This window comes from Hemiscyllium ocellatum, chromosome 11, assembly GCF_020745735.1.
Source record: "Hemiscyllium ocellatum isolate sHemOce1 chromosome 11, sHemOce1.pat.X.cur, whole genome shotgun sequence".
NCBI lineage: Eukaryota > Metazoa > Chordata > Chondrichthyes > Orectolobiformes > Hemiscylliidae > Hemiscyllium > Hemiscyllium ocellatum.
The window spans coordinates 80,895,403-80,914,299 of record NC_083411.1 but is presented as its reverse complement, the minus strand read 5'-3'; positions in this window follow the sequence as shown (position 1 = coordinate 80,914,299).

The window sequence follows — 18,897 nt, the reverse complement described above, 5'->3', positions numbered from 1 at the left end:
GTGCACACACAAAGATGTCCTCAACTTACTCAGACTTTGAAGCAAAACAGACAACAAAAGGTAAAAATCAAGTTTCTCCCTGACCTTAGAGGTTATTGAAAATACAGTGAAACTGATTCATCATTACAATTTACATGTGTCAGCTTTAAGTGGTTCCGTTCCATAAATTAGTTTCTCACCTCAACAGGATGTTTCAATGCACACCCCAATGAAATGTTCCCTCTACAAGGACACACAGCATTATGGAAGATTTAGAAGGAAAAGTTTTGTTGTCAGTTCTGACAACAACTGATATACCAATAAAAAGACATACTTGAGTTTAATGTGTGGAAATTTCATACATTAAATAAGTGACCGCAATTTCATTTAAAAATGTGAAGCTATTTTGTGCTGAACTGCACTCAGCAATGTTGTCAAAGAACCTCAATCAATGATAATGCTTTTAATGTCAGTCAATTGGATTCAAAATGGATGCATTCCTGATGTATAGCTTCCAGTTGTTAGGAACATTATTGTCAAATAGCACATATGCATTTTCTTTTAGATATTGCCATCACTCCGTTTAATCATGCCCAAGAACAATTCAATATAAATGGTAATATTCATTTTTGATGGATTCTTTTCAGCTGACAGAGGGCAATCTGGATTCTAGGTACAATAAATTGTTGCACTACTCTTCTTCTTCCTTGGTTAGATTCTCTTCTCTACAACTACTCCATTTCAGTACACTTTTCAGAGGGGCAAGCTAGTTTTAATCAATGTGAGCTAGCCAGCTTTAGTCTGTACTTTAAACAGTGTGGGCTAACTTCAGTCAATACAGGCTAAATTTATTCTGTGCAGGCTTGTTTTAAACAGTGCAGGCTACTTTCAAATGGAGCTGGAACATAACAATTAGGGGCAGCACGGTGGCATAAGGGGCGGCACGGTGACACAGTGGTTAGCACTGCTGTCTCACAGTGCCTGAGACCTGGGTTCAATTCCCGACTCAGGCGACTGACTGTGTTAAATATGTTGCACGTTCTCCCATGTCTGCGGGGGTTTCCTCCGGGTGCTCCGGTTTCCTCCCACAGTCCAAAGGTGTGCGGGTCAAGTGAATTGGCCATGCTAAATTGCCCATAGTGTTAGGTAAGGGGTAAATGTAGGGTATGGGTGGGTTGCGCTTCGGCGGGTCGGTGTTGGGCCGAAGGGCCTGTTTCCACACTGTAAGTAATCTAATCTAATCTAATTTTAGGCCCTCTGCTGATGTATGCAGCCAATAAGCAGCATGATTAGCATTGATTGTACATAATAAACCACATAATTTGCAGGCAATGTAAAGTTATTCTGCTTCCTGTTTGTACTGAATAACCAAGGATTATCATGTGCCATAATCCCTGCATTTACATTTAGAAGTATCTAAGTTAGACACCTAGATATCTTCCATCATCCTCCTAGAGCAGCAAAGTGACTGATGCAGGGAGTCTGGACATGTGAAATTACTCTGAACCATTAAAGCCAAATGCTCATTTTTCCAATGGTATTCATAGCTGGTACTTCGTGTACAGCTCATATGAACACAATTATCCTTACCTTAATGGGTTCAGATGCTTGTATGGCCATCTGAGATGAGATAACAAATTGTTTAATACCCCAAGTCACTACGGATTCTTTTTCAGGATCAGGTTTACAACAGGCAAATCCTTTTTTGACGCAGTGTTTTCAGGATGTGAATTTTTAAACCTGCATGTAATTATTTTTCTTTAAGACATATTTAACATAATTCATCATCAAATCCTTATTATAAACAAAAATATCAAGTTCCCAAACTGTAACAATGTTCAATTCGCACATATGTTCATTAAGCATGTTGCAATTAACTTAGATGCAAACCGATGTATGTATTGGTTTTGCCATTGTTTATTCCTTCCTGACTTTAAATTTGTCCACTCAGAATCTAACAGGGTTGGGCATTTCCACTTCTCTCCTCATACAAATGAGATTGCAGAAACTGAAGAAAATCCATCTCTTCTTCACTGATTCCATCACTTCTTATCACCATATTCCCAAACTACTTCTGTACAAAAACATATAGACCTGTCTCGAGTTTATTTATAGGATTCATTCCAAAAGTTTTCCTTGGTCATTTGTTTTGTTATTCCATAAATTATTAATGATCTGGTAAACAGAATAGTTTTACCTATCTTACTGATATTAATCTCCATTTAAAACTTGACTTTCTTGAAGTAAATGGATGTTTTTCGAACTGCATCTTGCTTGCACATGTAGGCATTCTACTGTAATAATTAACCCAGGCAGCAGTGATACAAGTTACTAATGTCCAGCCGTTCTGATATTGTTAGCTGATTTGCCTTCTCCTGTCAAAATATGGTGAGCTATAAGTGCTAATCTCAATATATCCAGTTAAATTATCATTACCTGGACAGGGAATAGTGTGTCTGCCAGTAAGCAGGAAGGTCAGCTGAGTAGGAAATTAAGGATGAAGAATGAGATTGCTGAAGGATATCATGTTAGTGTAATAGAGCGAAATATAAACAGAGTCAATTAGTTCAAATGATCTCAACCAGACAGATAAGAAATGCAAGGCAAAATATGTAATGATCAGAAGAGACAAAATGCCTTCAGCTCCTGGGGCTGGAGTGAGTAACATAAGGGAAGCCAGAAAGACACTGGAGTCAAACATAATACTCTCATCTGCATCACTGAAGATCAAAGTTAGAGCCTGAAGGACAAAGTTTCCTTTTGGGATTGAAACTCTAGGAGTTTCATACAGACTGATCCTTATCATAGATATTACTTTGAGGATTATATAAATATGTGTGAACAAGGTCAATAATTATCATAATTTCATATCATTAATGCTGCCCGCACAAGCACAATCACTGAACTTCAAGAAATCATCCATTATGTGAAACGTTTCCAGACGTTTCAATTCAGAATGTGTTATGTATGCAAATATTGTAATAATAATGCACATTTTATTCCTGAGTTGTACATTACAGGTGTGCATAGAATTTGTTTAATACAAATGGCTACTGAAGTGCATTGGCATAACAGAGAGTAATGTCAGTTCTCAGGCAAAAACACTTGTATTAATTAGAAATTTGAATCTAGACATTGCTTCAGAATAATTCAACACAACTCAGATCCCACTTACATTATTAATCACCCAGTGTGGAAAAATGACAACCAAAACCTTAGTCAGCTTTGAAATTTCAGCGGACACACTAATGCAGATAATCCATGGTAGTCTGTGTTATATTTACAACTATCCATAGGATAGTACTCTGAATAAATTAAGCTGGTTGTAAAGCACAGACTACCATGAAAGAGGATCCTCTTGAAATAAAACATACCTTTTTGTTGTCTATTCTTAACTTCTTAACTACGCGAGATCCTTAGAGCAACTTTCTTCCCTCAACTTCAGTGTTGATTAACTCTTGAGATGTCCTTGCTGTATTAACAAGGTCATGAATAAAATCTATCAACTTTTGTAGTCCTAACTAAACCTTCAAAGCTGGGCAAGAATGACATTGTTCATGACTGTCAAGGTGTCCGTGGCTCTTCGTACACACAGAGAGACACCTTCAAACTATTCATTCTTGCCGGAAACAAGCAGGAGGAGAGCAAGAACAAAGAACAAAGAACCTTGCAGCACAGGAACAGGCCCCTCTGTCCTCCAAGCCTGTGCCGATCTAGATTCTCTATCTAAACCTGAGTGGAAGTGTTGCATATTTGCCCATGGAAGATATTGTCATTGATTCTGCACACATTACCTTGTGTACATCTCATATAATCTCATTGAGTTTTCCTAAACTGAAATGGATCCCATTCACCTTTGTGATCATTGGGTCATACATGTGAATGTCTGCTATCTTGGAATTTGTCCTGATTCCTTTAATCCTCTGCAGTATTTGAATCACCATGACAGGTCAAAAAGCTGGCAACTGGCTGAGAAGTGTTATCCACTCATGACATGATGGTCTCTTACTCTGGTCTGCTGCCCGCATCTGCATGTACACCAGACTTGTGATGGACTGAGACATGTTGCACAGTCAGATAGCAGAGCATCAGGAAGAAGAAGAAAGGCTACAAACTTGACGGCATCCTCCTTCCCAGCTTCTACATGATGAAACATCGAATAAATAACACTAGTCACATCACCTCCCTTTGAATGTATGTCAAACTCCTTATCATTCCCCTCTTGGTGACTGCATTACCCTCCTTCTGACAAGTTAAAAACTGCCTGAAACTGCACAGACCCATAAAAATTAATAAACTAAAGCATTCCAAACCACAACCAAGAATACATCCTTGCATTCTATCCTTGCCCTTTTACATATCTTAGCCTATCCTGGTCTCCTGCAAGGTACTTCCTTAACAGCTGCATTATGGCAGATTGAAGATTGCTGACCTACAACTGATAGAGAAAGCAGATGACCTTTGAGAATGACCTTGAGTAACCTTTTACCTGGAAGGAGCAACTTCACTTTGCACCAGTCTGAGCAGTTTGGTTGGCAGGCAACATTACAGATAGTGGAGAGCTTTTGTGAAACAGTAGTAGTGCCCCTGCCTCTGAGCCAGGAGGCCAAGGTTCAAGTCTCACCTGCACCAGAAGTATGTAATGACATCTCTGAACAGGTCCATTAGAAACTTTTTCCCAGGGATGCCAGTTGTGTGGGAAAGGTAGAAATGTAAATAACTGTCAGCCTGAGAGAGAGCACGGAGGCAACACATTTCCTCCAGGGTTTCACTCCAACAATCCTCACAATTCATATGTAGAGCATTACACCCCCACACAGTAATGTCTAGAGCTAGGCTGGCCCAACTTTGATCTTCCACTTTCACACATAGATTCTTGATGATATACCTACATTGGTTGATTCACATATGATATCTCCAAACCAGATCAGTAAGGGTTAATTGGACATGACAATTGAAGGAAAATACACAAAAAAACAGTCTTAGTGGACAAAAGCAGTTGGTAATGACCTTGTCCTGACTTAGAAACTGAGTCCTTTGCATGATTCCTGGATTTCACCTGGGAAAGTACTCAGAATAGTAATACAGCATGTAATGTCAGGTTTAGAATAACATTAATACTGGGGCACTCTCACCATCAGACTGGGGTTCACAAACCAATGCCAAGGAAACTGGGTTAGAGTTACGAGTGCCATCCATCACCTAGGAGTCCCTGACAGGCAGAAGGCAATGAGACTTGCTTGTTGAATCAGTGTAAAGTAGTTTGAGGTCATAGTTGGCTCATTAGTTTGTATGTATTTAAATTAGATTAAGCTAATAAATTTGTTTTGAATCAACATCCACGTGTATTCTTGTTTTCATTTTGATCACATCTTAAAGAACCCAATTGGCATTTTCATTACAGTGCTGTAGTCAGGTCTTTTGAGGTAATGATGCAGGTGCTTATTGCTACTGCATTGGAAAGACTGAACTCCAAACTTTGCAGGAAGCCTCTGTGCCAAGTTAGTCTCTGTCATAACAAAGAAAGATCAATGGAGTTGTTGATAGAGTAGAAGGTTTGTCAAAGGAAATATTGGGATATAGATAAGCTGTAGATATGAGCAGCGAAATGGCAGATGGGTAAGTGTGAGGTGCTGCACTTTGGGAGATCACTTATTAAGGAAAAGTATACAGCTAATGGCAGGACCTTGAACAGCATTGGTGTACAGAGGGATCTTGGGGTTCAAATCCATGGGTCCCTGAGAGTGGCTACACGAGTAGATTGAATGGTAAAGAAGGCATATGGCATATTTGCCTTTATTAGTCAAGAAATTGAGTATAAGAATCATAGAATCCCTACAATGTGGAAACAGGCCATTTGGCCAACAAGTTCACATTGACCCTCCAAAGATTAACCCACCCAGACCCATTCCCCTAAACTACACACTATGGGGCAACTTAGCAAGGACAATTCATCTAACTTGCACATTTTTGGACTGTCTGAGGAAACCCATGCAGACACAAGGAGAATGTGCAAACTCCACACAGACAGTCATCTGAGGCTGAAATTGAACCCAGGTCCCTAGCACTGTGAGGCAGCAGTGCTAACCACTGAGCCACCATGCTGCAATATGATGTCATATTGCAGCTTGATAAGACTTTGGTTTGGACGTATTTAGAGTATTGTGTTCAATTCTGGTCAGCACATCACAGAAAGAATGTGAAGGCTTTGGAATGGTTGCAGAAGAGGTTTGCCAGGATGCTACCTGGATTATTGGTATGAGTGATAAGGCAAGGCTAGAAAAATTCAGGTTGTTTTCTCTGGAGAGGCAGAGGCTGAGGGAGACTTGATAGGAGTCTATAAAGTTATGAGATGCATAGATAAGGTTGACAGTCAAAATATTTTTCTCGGAGTTGAAATTCTAATACTAGGGAGCAAGCATTTAAGGTGAGGGGGGAGAAGTTCAAAGGAGATGTGAGAGGCAAATGTTTTCATGCAGAGAGTTTTAGGAGTCTGGAACATGCTGCCAGGGTAATGGTAGAAGCAGAAATGATAGGGGTGTTTAAGGAATTTTTAGATAAGCACATGAATATGCAAAGAATGGAGAGATACGGACCAAGGGCAGGCAGAAGGGTTTGGTTTAATTTGACATCATGTTTAGTACAACATCATGGGATGAAGGGCCCATTCCTGTGCTGTTCTGTTCCATGTTCTATGTTAAACCTTGTTGAGATCATGCAAAGACTTTTTGGTAGTTTTTTTCAGTCATAAATATCCATGAGTCTTCTTCCACAGTCCAGCCCTGACTCATGTTCTGAGACCTGTACAACATAATTAGTGTGTAATTTTACATTCAGTATAGCTGGAACATTGTGCCAGCCTTTTACGTGGTTCTTGTGCATATATATGCCAGCGTCTCATGATGTGTAGATCCCTCATCCATCCTACTTCAAAACTCTGTACAGTGACCGTCTATGCTACCTCTGATTACAAGTTTGAGTGAGTTTTTTTTAAAATCATATGCGACTTCCTCCGTTAACTGAATTCTTGGGTTCTGAAATTAACATTTTACCCAAGGGTCAAGGATTAGGTTGCGGTACCTGGCTTTTCAATAAGACGAGACTGTGTGATTAGGGAGAAGCGTCATACAACAGGAAGATCAAGTTTATTGATAGACTCGTTATCAATCACTTCAATCATGAGTGACCATAACTTTACTGATGTCCTTCCCATGATAATCAGAACTGTTTCCTCCAAGGGGTTCAAAAAACATAGGTGTGCTTATCCTTTATGAGTTTGGTGCTATTGTCTGCTGTATACATCAGGTTTACTGCAAGTAAGAGAAATCTGTGCCAGTGAGTGCTTAACAGTTTTGTTTCAGAGGAGGCATTGTCATAATTGAACAGCGTCCAGTGAACTTGAACTGAGTTGTGGATGATAGACTTACAATAGTGTTAAACGAGTGAGCTTCAGCTTGAGCTAAAGCATATGCACACTTGAATCGTGTTTGATACAATTTGTTAGCAGGTCTGTGATGCAGGTTTTGTGAATTGAACAGTGGACAAATCTGGTGACACAGTTCATGGCATGTGTCATTTGAAGATTCATTTACCTTGACAATCTGTGGGAAATCATTACACATTTTTCTCTGCTACATTGAAGTATTCTTGAGCAACATTCCTGGCAATGATCTCTACCATGATGTGTTAGGATTAGATTAGATTAGATTACTTACAGTGTGGAAACAGGCCCTTCGGCCCAACAAGTCCACACCAACCCGCCGAAGCGCAACCCAGCCATACCCCTACATTTACCCCTTACCTAACACTACGGGCAATTCAGCATAGCCAATTCACCTGACCCGCACATCTTTGGACTGTGGGAGGAAACCGGAGCACCCGGAGGCAACCCACGCAGACACGGGGAGAACGTGCAAACTCCACACAGTCAGTTGTCTGAGTCGGGAATTGAACCCGGGTCTCAGGCGCTGTGAGACAGCAGTGCTAACCACTGTGCCACCGTGCCGCCCACTTCAGGACGATCTGAAGTTTTCTCCTACCTCCTATCCCTTCCACTAAAACTCCCAGTACCTAATTAGGATACCTGCAGTACACTCCCTGGTATGTTTAACCATTCTTCAGTCTTTCACAAGTCAGATTCTGTTCACAACTCATTCCTATCATTCTTGCAGGGACAATGCATCTTCTTTTTAACAATGCCATGCTGCCTTTTCAAGACTTGCCATTAGTACTTGCGATATTGGGTCCCAACCTGATGCTCGCAGCCAATGAACAGTGTAATTAACACAGGCAGTGTTCAACAATCGGGTAAAAAAGCAGGCAGCACAACTCCTACGTCTGATTTTGAGTTGTGCCTAATTTAACCCTCTGTAACTGCAAAGGCCAATTTGTGATCAAATGATGAATTGTAAATGAGTTTGTTAATAAAAATAAATGCAACATCAATTAATTGAGTTGTTAGGTATTCCTGAAGCATTACCTTCTATGAGAATACAGATAGGATATAAATACTAAAATAATCTTTCTGCTTTGACAGTACAGAGAACATTTCCATTATTGTTTCCACTCACAGGCGCTCCTACAGCACATGTTGAGTTTGTAAGACAATACACTGATAGCATGTTAAAACTCACCAAGATGAACTCAAACAGAGCTCATACTAAGATACAATAATCAGCAGATTACATTACATGGAGAAAATGGTGAACACATCATTTCAATTTGAATTCAGCATGAAATTTGTTTCTGTCATTTTTGGTACTAAAATATTGATGAAAGAAGATTAAATTTCAGGACCAGCATTTTATTTTGTATTGGATGCATTTGGAGATAGGATGCAGAAAGGAAATCATTGTTTTGTGTGATTTTCCAATCAATCAAGAAAACAGGCAAAATTATGCTGTTCCTCTAATACACATAATAAATTTCACATCAAGGATATTCATGAATATTTATTATTAGAGGATCCTGTGTAACAGTTCCTAGTGTGGAATATTTACTCCTTTCACAAAAGAGTCAGCAGTTGCCCAGAATTTAATATTGGTTTTAAAAGCTGCACCTGCTGGTCATGCCAGAATAAATCAAATTAGATTTTGTTTTAAAATGTAGCACCAACACAGCGTGCTGAAAATAAAACTTGTCTTCTTAAATAATTCCATGATTGCAAGGTCTGATAAAACCACCACAGTAGTCTTGATATAGCAATTTGTGGTGTGCAGGAACTTACATGAAGGATATATTTATGACTCCACAGCATCCATTTTAAAAATGTATACCACGAGCTACATATTCGGTTTGCATGTCATTATTATTTGTGCTGGTTCTATATCCAACTGACTTTGAACTGTGACCATGAGCTCATTGACGATACCACCCACATGGCTGAATGTTTTCAATTTATACACAAACTAAGTCCTGCAATGATTTCACGAACTTTACAGAAAATGTTCTTCATTAATTTCAGAGTCTTCCTAAACCTAATTATATGCCTTTGGTTTGAAAATAAGTATTACAGACTATTGCAAAATCTTGCAGTTCAAAAACAAATTCAAATGCCATTGCTTCTCTTCTCATCCATTTGCCACCTTTAACATATCCCTACATTCCTTTCCCAATAATATGTTTATTTTGCTTCCCATTAAGCGCATCTACACTAGTCATCTAACTACTTGTAGTCACCAGTTTGACAGTCAAACAAGCCTGGACACTGCAAACAGTCGAAATATCCATCAACTGCTTGCTGACTGAAGGCCCAACAGGAAAGAGAAAATGGCAATGTGAAGTTCACATTCTTGAATTGAGTTTAGAGTGCTAAAGTAAAAAAAAACTAGGATTTTCAGCAATTATGCTTCTAGCAATTACTCAAATGACAGACTTCTGTACAAGGATATTAGTATACCAATGGCACAACAATGAAAATCAGTACAGCATTAGATAGTTTCATTATGAGAAGACAAATGCATGACAGTAAATTCAGTGACATGCCAATGACTGAAAGTACAGTTCAAAGAAAAACCTCCTCTAACGAAGTGTTAGAAATGTGGATAAACAGAATGCAACATCCAAACCAGGACAAGCTGTTCAAATTATCAACTTTAGCAAGCAATATCTACAAATTAAAATTAAAGGACAAGAATTTAGTTTACAATCAGACAGGAGGCCTGTGACCAGTGGTGTGCCACAAGGATTGGTGCTGAACTCACTTCTTTTTGTCATTTATATAAATGATTTGGATGTAAACATAGTAGGTATGGTTGGTAAGTTTGCAGATGATACTAAAATTGGAGGTGTAGTGGACAGTGAAGAAGGTTACCTCAGAGTACAATGGGATCTTGATCAGATGGGCCAATTGCCTGCGGAGTGGCAGATGGAGTTTAATTTAGATAAATGTGAGGTGCTGCATTTTGGAAAGGCAATCAGAGCAGGACATGTTTACTTAATGGTAAAGCCTGGGGAGTGCTGCTGAACAAAGAGACCTTGGAGTACAGGTCCATAGTTGCTTGAAAGTAGAGTCGTAAGTAGATAGGTTAGTGAAGAAGTCTTTTGGTACGCTTGACTTCATTCATCTGTGCATCGAGTTGGGAGGTCATGTTGTGGCTGTACAAGACATTAGTTAGGCCACTTTGCAATATTGCGTGCAATTCTAGACTCCCTCTTATAGGAAGAATGTTGTGAAACTTGAAAGGATTCAGAAAAGATTTACAAAGACGTTGAGAGGGTTGAATAGCTAAGGCTGTTTTCCCTGGAGCATCAGAGGCTGAGGGGTGACCTTATAGAGATTTATAAAATCATGAGGGGCATGGGTAGGATAAATAGACAAAGTCTTTTCCCTCAGGTAGGGGAGTCCAGAATTAGAGGGCATAGATTTAGGGTGAGAGGGAAGATATATAAAAGGTCCTGAGGGGCAACTTTTTCATGCAGAGGATGATGCATGTATGGAATGAGCTGCCAGAGGAAGTGGTGGAGGCTGGTACATGCAACATTTAAAAGGCATTTGGATGGGCATATGAATAGGAATGGTTTCGAAGGATATGGCCAAATGCTGGCAAATGGCACTAGATTTATATCGGATGTCTGGTTGGCATGGAGGGGTTGAAACAAAGGGTCTGTTTCCATGCTGTACACCTCTATTACTCTGACTCAAAGCAAATGTAAAGCTGAAAGCATGTTTTTTTTTCAATTTGTTTCCTTGATTAGCGATGCTTAGTTATAATGCATAGTGGGGCTTACTGAGACAGCTCTAATTAGGAAAACGTTCAACTTGGATTCCAATATAAAAATATTTTATTTTATCCAGTATGATGGAAGTCACATAATCCATGTCAAATAACCCATGTTTAGCACTGCATAATAAGTAGTGGTAGTTGCAATCTCATAGCCTGACTCACAATCATACTTCTAGGAGAAAGTGAGGACTGCAGATGCTGGAGATCAGAGCTGAAAATGTGTTGCTGGAAAAACGCACCAGGTCAGGCAGCATCCAAGGAGCAGGAGAATCGACATTTCGGGCATGACCCCTTCTTCAGGAATGAGGAAAGTGTGCCAAGCAGGCTAAGATAAAAGGTAGGGAGGAAGGACTTGGGGGAGGGGCGTTGGAAATGCGATAGGTGGAAGGAGGTTAAGGTGAGGGTGATTGGCTGGAGTGGGAGTAGGGGTGGGGGCGGAGAGGTCAGGAAGAAGATTGCAGGTTAGGAAGGTGGTGCTGAGTTTGAGGGTTGGGACTGAGACAAGGTGGGGGGGAGGCGAAATGAGGAAACTGGAGAAATCTGAGTTCATCCATTGTGGTTGGAGGGTTCCTAGGCGGAAGATGAGGCGCTCTTCCTCCAACCGTCGAGTTGCTATGGTGTGGCGATGGACGAGTCTAAGGACATGCATGTCCTTGGTGGAGTGGGAGAGGGAGTTAAAGTGTTGAGCCACGGGGTGGTTGGGTTGGTTGGTCCGGGTGTCCCAGAAATGTTCTCTGAAGCGTTCCGCAAGTAGGCGGCCTGTCTCCCCAATATAGAGGAGGCCGCATCGGGTGCAACAGATGCAGTAAATGATGTGTGTGTAAGTGCAGGTGAATTTGTGGCAGATATGGAAGGATCCCTTGGGGCCTTGGAGGGAAGTAAGGGAGGAGGTGTGGGCGCAAGTTTTGCATTTCTTGCGGTTGCAAGGGAAGGTGCCGGGAGTGGAGGTTGGGTTGGTGGGGGGTGTGGACCTGACAAGGGAGTCGCGGAGGGAGTGGTCTTTTCAGAACGCTGATAGGGAAGGGGAGGGAAATACATCCCTGGTGGTGGGGTCCATTTGGAGGTGGTGGAAATGACGATGGATGATGTGATGTATATGGAGGTTGGTGGGGTGGTAGGTGAGGACCAGTGGGGTTCTGTCCTGGTGGCGATTGGAGGGACCGGGCTCAAGGGAGGAAGATCGGGAAGTGGAGGAGATGCGGTGGAGAGCGAGAAGCGGTGGAGATGTGGTGGAGAGCGGGAAGTGAAGGAGATGCGGTGGAGAGCGGGAAGTGGAGGAGATGCGGTGGAGAGCGGGAAGTGGAGGAGATGCGGTGGAGAATCATACTTCCATTACCAAGTTTCAGCAGCAATCTGGACACATCAGGGTAAGACAAATATACTGTAATCAGGCAAGAGACTTTAGATTTTCAATTGAAACTGATATGTGCACCTTGATGGAATTAATCTTCATTGTCAATTCAGTAAGGGCTGTGTTAGCATATCCCATTCTGAAATATAGCTAAGTATTTGGGCTTACTATGTACCCATTTCAATGACACTTGATTGTTATTTGACTTGGTAAAAGGGTGTTACAAGGATGACTTGCCATTGAGACCAGTATCAAATAAACAGACCTCAGTTTAACCAATCACTTTTCTTAATATCTGAAAAAAGGAAGAAATTCAATCCAATTACAATGGTACCTATGCTCTTTTTTTTTAAGATTGTGAATCACCTCATCCAAGAATTTGATCTGTCTCTTTTAGCAAACCAAACCATGATCACAAACCCACAGGTCCAAATTTGGACATTCTGAACTGAACTACTGTCAGAAAATTGGCCAGAGTAAATTAAACAGCAGCCAACAGTTATTGGCTACAGGAAATGGTGGAAACCAAGGTCAATATTGTCACAAACGTTCAGGGGAAACAGTTATAACAAGTTCGAAGTTTGGCCATTGGATGAGTCTTACTCCGACTTGATGACAAGCCAGTACACACTTTACACCTCCCCAGCATGGCAACAGTGAAGGGCATGATGCTATTGGATGCTTCGAACCGAGCTCATGACCCCATTGGCCAAAAGCCGCTGAACAGTCTGGAAAGTCAAGGCGAGGGGGGATAAAGATTCACACCTGGATGGCATCCCGTCAGTGAAGAAATCCTCCCAGCCCAGCAGCAGAGTCCCACCCACCTGGAGTCAGAGAGAGAGAGAGAGAGAGAGAGGGGGGGGGTGGGGTGGTGGGATGGTGTAGGGTTGTGAAGAGAGAAGATCCGTCTCGATCTGCAAGACCCAGCATCATGGAAGACCATCAGTCTTATGTCAGAGAGGAAGGAGATCCCAACGGCCGAGCTCAAACATGTGATTTGTTGCAGGTAATATCCTTGCTGATGTGGACAAAGCTACATGGAGACCAAATACTGTGGGAATTTGGAAATGTTCACATTGTATTTTTAGATTAGATTCCCAGAAGTGTGGAAACAGGCACTTCAGCCCAACAAGTCCACACTAACTCTCTGAAGAGTAACCCACCCAGACCCATTTCTCTCTGACTAATGCACCTAACACCATGGGCAATTTAGCATGGCCACTTCACCTGACCTACATATCTTTAGACTGTGGGAGGAAACCGGAGCACCTGGAGGGAACCCACGCAGAAACTGGGAGAATGTGCAAACTCCACGCAGAGTTGAACCTGGGACCCTGGTGCTGTGAGGCAGTAGCGCTAACCACTGAGCCACTGTGCCGTGTTTTTAATAAGGAATATTTTGTTAAAAAAATTGAATTGATCTGCAGACTGAATTCTGTGCCTCTTTGCCTCACTGAGAAGGGAATTTGGGTGAGTGTTTTTAATCCATAGACTGGTCAAAGTGTTCTAACCATGAACAACAAAACATTTTCACAGAATTTCAGCAAGATCTATCCTATAAATTGCCTTTTTTGGTTAATGAAAACACCTCTTATTTTCAGCTTTTTTATTTTACTTGTGTGTGCATGCCAAATAATCTCAATTTAAAATCCATTTTTCTGACTGTGTAATGTTTGTTCATTGCAGAAAATTTCTTTTCCATTAATACAGTTCATATTCTGCAAAATAGTATTGAATCTTGACATTACCATTTGAAGCAAACTTCTACCTTAAAAATGATCATTTCCAAGTAACCCTTCCAATTAACACTAGAGAGGCGATTTATTTCTGTCTTTTAATCATTCCCACTGCAGAGAGAAGGTCACAGTTGCCTGAGATCCTTTTTCGGATGGCATTACTGCAATGATGGATGAGAGCTTGTGAAAAGTGTTTGGAAAATTTGACTACTAATACAGATTGAGAGGAATCTGATAAAAGAGCAGAACGAGCTTGCTGCATATCCATCAGATGAGGCACATCTTCTCCAGTGTATTTTCAAAACATAATTGCAAAAGTAGGGCAAGGGGAAATAAATGCAGCTTTCAGCATGTCAAAATCAGTAACTGTTGCGATTACTGAATTCAAAGAACCTGCCACTGAATAAAAAGCATTTTCATGAAAATGAATGCAGTTTATGAATAGTCCGGTATAGTGATGCGTTGAATACTATACCTCCTTATCCTCAAAGAATCAAACTTGACAAAGCTCAGTTATCAGTTTCTGAAAGAGAAAAAAATAAGTCATTTGTTACATTATTCTACTTTAAGGCATTTAGAATTGGAATATAACATGAAAACAGAGGAAAATATAGTGATATGCTCAAACAAAAATTAGGGAACTGACTGGTCTTAGCAATAGTTTAAGTTTGTAACACAATTTGGCTCATGGAACATTTGGAGTGTGATCTTCGATAAGGAACATTTCTTGTGTAAAAATAATTAGCAATTTAAAAGAACCATGAGCCCTGCAAGCATACCCTATCCTTTCACACCACCATCTTTATTTTGATTTTTCAGTTTATTGTTTGAACAACTTGAATACAGCTGTCATAGACAGGTTACATTATAATGTGCATCCAGGTGTTTCCTCCTCTGCATAGCACAGGCCATGCTTAGAGGATTTAACAATAGCTTTGCTGCCATCAGCACTGTTTTCTTGAAGGTCATTGCCCATAATAAAATGGTCGATAGCAGCAGGGTTGGAATTAAAGTGGACCTGGATGATGTAAATTTCCTTCTGAATTAAAAAAAACACACAAAGAACTTTTGGTTATTTCTCTCCAATGCCATGCATTTAAAAAATGACATAGTTCTGTTAATGAAGGAGCTGGCAGAAAAACTAGATTAGATCCCTGGGTACGTTATTCATATATCACAGGGCATTTTCCTTTCCAAATCAAATTAATTGGACAAGTTGGATTCTCTTAAAATAAAGCCATCATTGCCCACTGCCAGGAAAATGGACATCGACAGACATAATCTTGTGCAGATTGTCGCGAACAAAATGCACATTAACGGAATAGCAGCTCTTGCAGTTTACCAATGAACTGCAATTGTGTACAGGAGCATGTAGTTCTATATGTGCAATCAATGGTCCCTGAAATTGAGGAAATTTTGCCAACCGTAAAAGAAAACATGGGCACTCTCCCTCGGTTGACAGTCTTCAATGAGGAAAGTAACAAAGTTTCTTGCTGCTGCAAACGGCACATTAGTTACTTTCTTAATAAATTCGTGCACTGCAGATTCCTGAATACTGTGACACAAACTGGATTCAAAATAGTTAAGGGTAAAAATCAACCTGATAGTCACTGGAAGTACGAAGAATGCCCTGAACATTGGTTATAGATTAACATGTGCTATATTGCACAATCCTATCTGAATTTTGCTGGAGCATAATAACCTTTGCATGCACCTCCTCCTTCGACCATTCAGGGCAAATACCAATGCTGTCTACAATGCTTTCCAAACAACCTATTTGGACATGTTACTCCATACCATGGCAGGTGGGAATTGAATTCCAATCTCCTTGCCTTGAGCGAGGGACTCTATCACTGTACCGCAACACCCGTGCAATTGATGTCTCTGTATGCACACTGGGAGGAATATATTGGCAGGGCTTGCTTTCACCTGTGGTAGTACATAATCAGATTTTTCCATTATTAATTATTATTCCTCACTCTGTCCTCAGTCTAAAACTATATTAATAGTTTGGAATCCAAATTTCTATTTTAAATGAGTCTGCTGCCTGACTCTGAGGGCCACTTTAGTTGTAAAGTGATAATTGCCAATGATCACTGTTACAGCCACATTAACATGGGGCAATCGATCAACATCAACCTTTCTCAGGGAGCTATTGTCCTACTTTTGCGGAGCAACTGGATTTAGTCTACTCTTAAAACGACTGATACCAGAAAGAAATTTTGGCTTGTTGTACCTAGCCTTGCTGAAGTGATAATAATTGAAAGCACTGAGGGAGAACTTGACAAAATGTTAAAACTGAGAAAGGGGGGGCCACGATGCACGATAAACTCACACTTATTTAGTACTTTGCAGGCTGCTTGGTAAATAGATACTGCTTACTATTTTACCTGATTGCTACTTACAGACAACACTCCCTGTATTATTCATTGACCTGCTCACAACAACCAAAGATATTGCCAAGTCAGCCTACACCTTCAAAAGCTACAATAAAAAAGCAGTGATCATTTGAAAATTCAGTCTGTGTTCTGAGGTGTTGTGAAAGGGCTGAACAACTGAGAGCATGAGCACCTAGCTTTGTACTGGAGGGTTTTGTTTTTAACTTCCAGTGATGCATTCAATGTAGGACTGAATGATTCATGTTTCTATGGACATTACAACAGAAACACAGACCCAGCAACAACTGTGGCAGCATCTGTGAGGAGAAATCAAAAGGTAATGTTTCAGGTCTGGTGACCCTTCCTCAGAACCTAGTTCCATTTATGTTCCCAACCCTGCCAATGTTCCAATGCCCTTCTGTTTCCTAGCAACCCAGGTCAAGTTGATGAAGCCTGCTTTTTCCAGGCCCAAAGCTGCTCAATATCATCTTCCAAGGCCACCTATTGGTCTCTTCAGTTAAAGGTCTCCAGCTTTCCACAAACATAATGCAGCCACCAGGTAACATCTCAAAGGATTACAATGAAGAGGCCAATTCACACAGATGGTAGGCCCTAAGGAAATGGCTGTATATGAGAGGAATGCTACAGGTAGGGCAAGGAATTCATAGCCATAGAAACCCCATCTGTCAGTGCCCCATTGCTGCAAAATAACAGATGTAGCTACCTTCCAAAAGGAAGGACAGTTTCCTACCAGCACTCGGATGTTCAGGAAAGCAGTGACTACTGAGTGCCGGGGGGACAGGTAACCCCTGGAACTGCCAATGCTCTCCCCCACCCCCAGTCCAAATTCAGTCAGAAGCTGCTGTCTTTCCCTCACCATCATGAGGAGCTGTTCAGCTGAACTGTTCAATTGTCGGCACCACTTTTAAAGCTTTTGTCATCTCAACATTACCTCTGCTCCCAGTGTTTGCCCCAGCAACTGCATTCTCAGTTCCTGCTTCCCCTGGGATATGGAGCTCATTAACCACAGTCTGGGAAAGTGCACATAAACAACCAGTTACCTCACGGGCAGCACGGTAGCTCAGTGGTTAGCACTGCTGCCCCACAGGGACCCAGCTTTGAATCCTGCTTCAGGTGACTGGCTGTGTGGAGCTTGTACATTCCCTCCACATCTGTGGGGTTTCCTCCAGGTGCTCTGGTTTTCTCCCATAGTCCAAAAATGTACAGGTTAGATGAATTGGCAATGCTAAATTGCCCATATAGTGTACAGGGATGTGTAGATTAGATGCTTTAGTCAGGGGACATGTAGAGTAAGAGGGTGAAGGAATGGATCTGGGTTGGTTACTCTTTAGAGCATTAGTATGAACTTTTTGGGCCAAATAGCTTGTTTCCACACTGTAGGGATTCTATGATTACACACAGAACACAGCGATTAAATAGCTTTTTCGCAGATTAATTCTGGTTTCAGGAGATTTGTCAGTAGGAACATGCACAGCCAGCCATTTTAACAGCCAACTTTGCAATTGCAATTGGAATTCCTCTTTAAGGGCTTAAATTTAGATGATTTTGTATGCATTCCATTGGGTTGATAAATTTGGATTGGAGGTATGCATTTTTGGTAATTTTTGGTTTCAGTGTTGTCAGAAAGAGGTCAATATGACAGTCACTTATAGAGAACTGACAGTAAAGTAGGAGGTGTGATTGAGGTTATTACAGTGTTATTTTAGGAAGCAGAGTTTGAATTGGAAGGAGCTGTCAATTTCCTTTTCTTGTCCCTCCCTTTCCTGCTGTAATCTGCTTATGTTCTTCTTTCTCATGCTCCTGCTCCTCATCTACTCCCCTGAAAGATGGGGACAAGACCTGTTCCTTCATAATGACTCCCCCCACCCCGCCCCCCCTCCCCAAAGTATGGAACATGCAGTATACTTGACAAATACTGAAACCTGCCTTTGAGTACAGCAAGGTTTCTTCAGACAGAGGAACCGTTACTTGAAGGCTTTGATGATGGATGCCATAGTGTTCCCTGTGAGAGCATACTTCTCACAACTGCTCTGCATGAGTGCTAATTGATTGTCATGAACTATGAAATGGGTGGTAATACCTGGCCATTCAGCATACATGATCTGCACTAGTTGGTCAAATATAACAGATATAGAAGACTGATACACAAAGAACTGGAGCCAGTGCAGAATTCCACCATTCACTTGCATGTTGCGCCACTCGTGGTT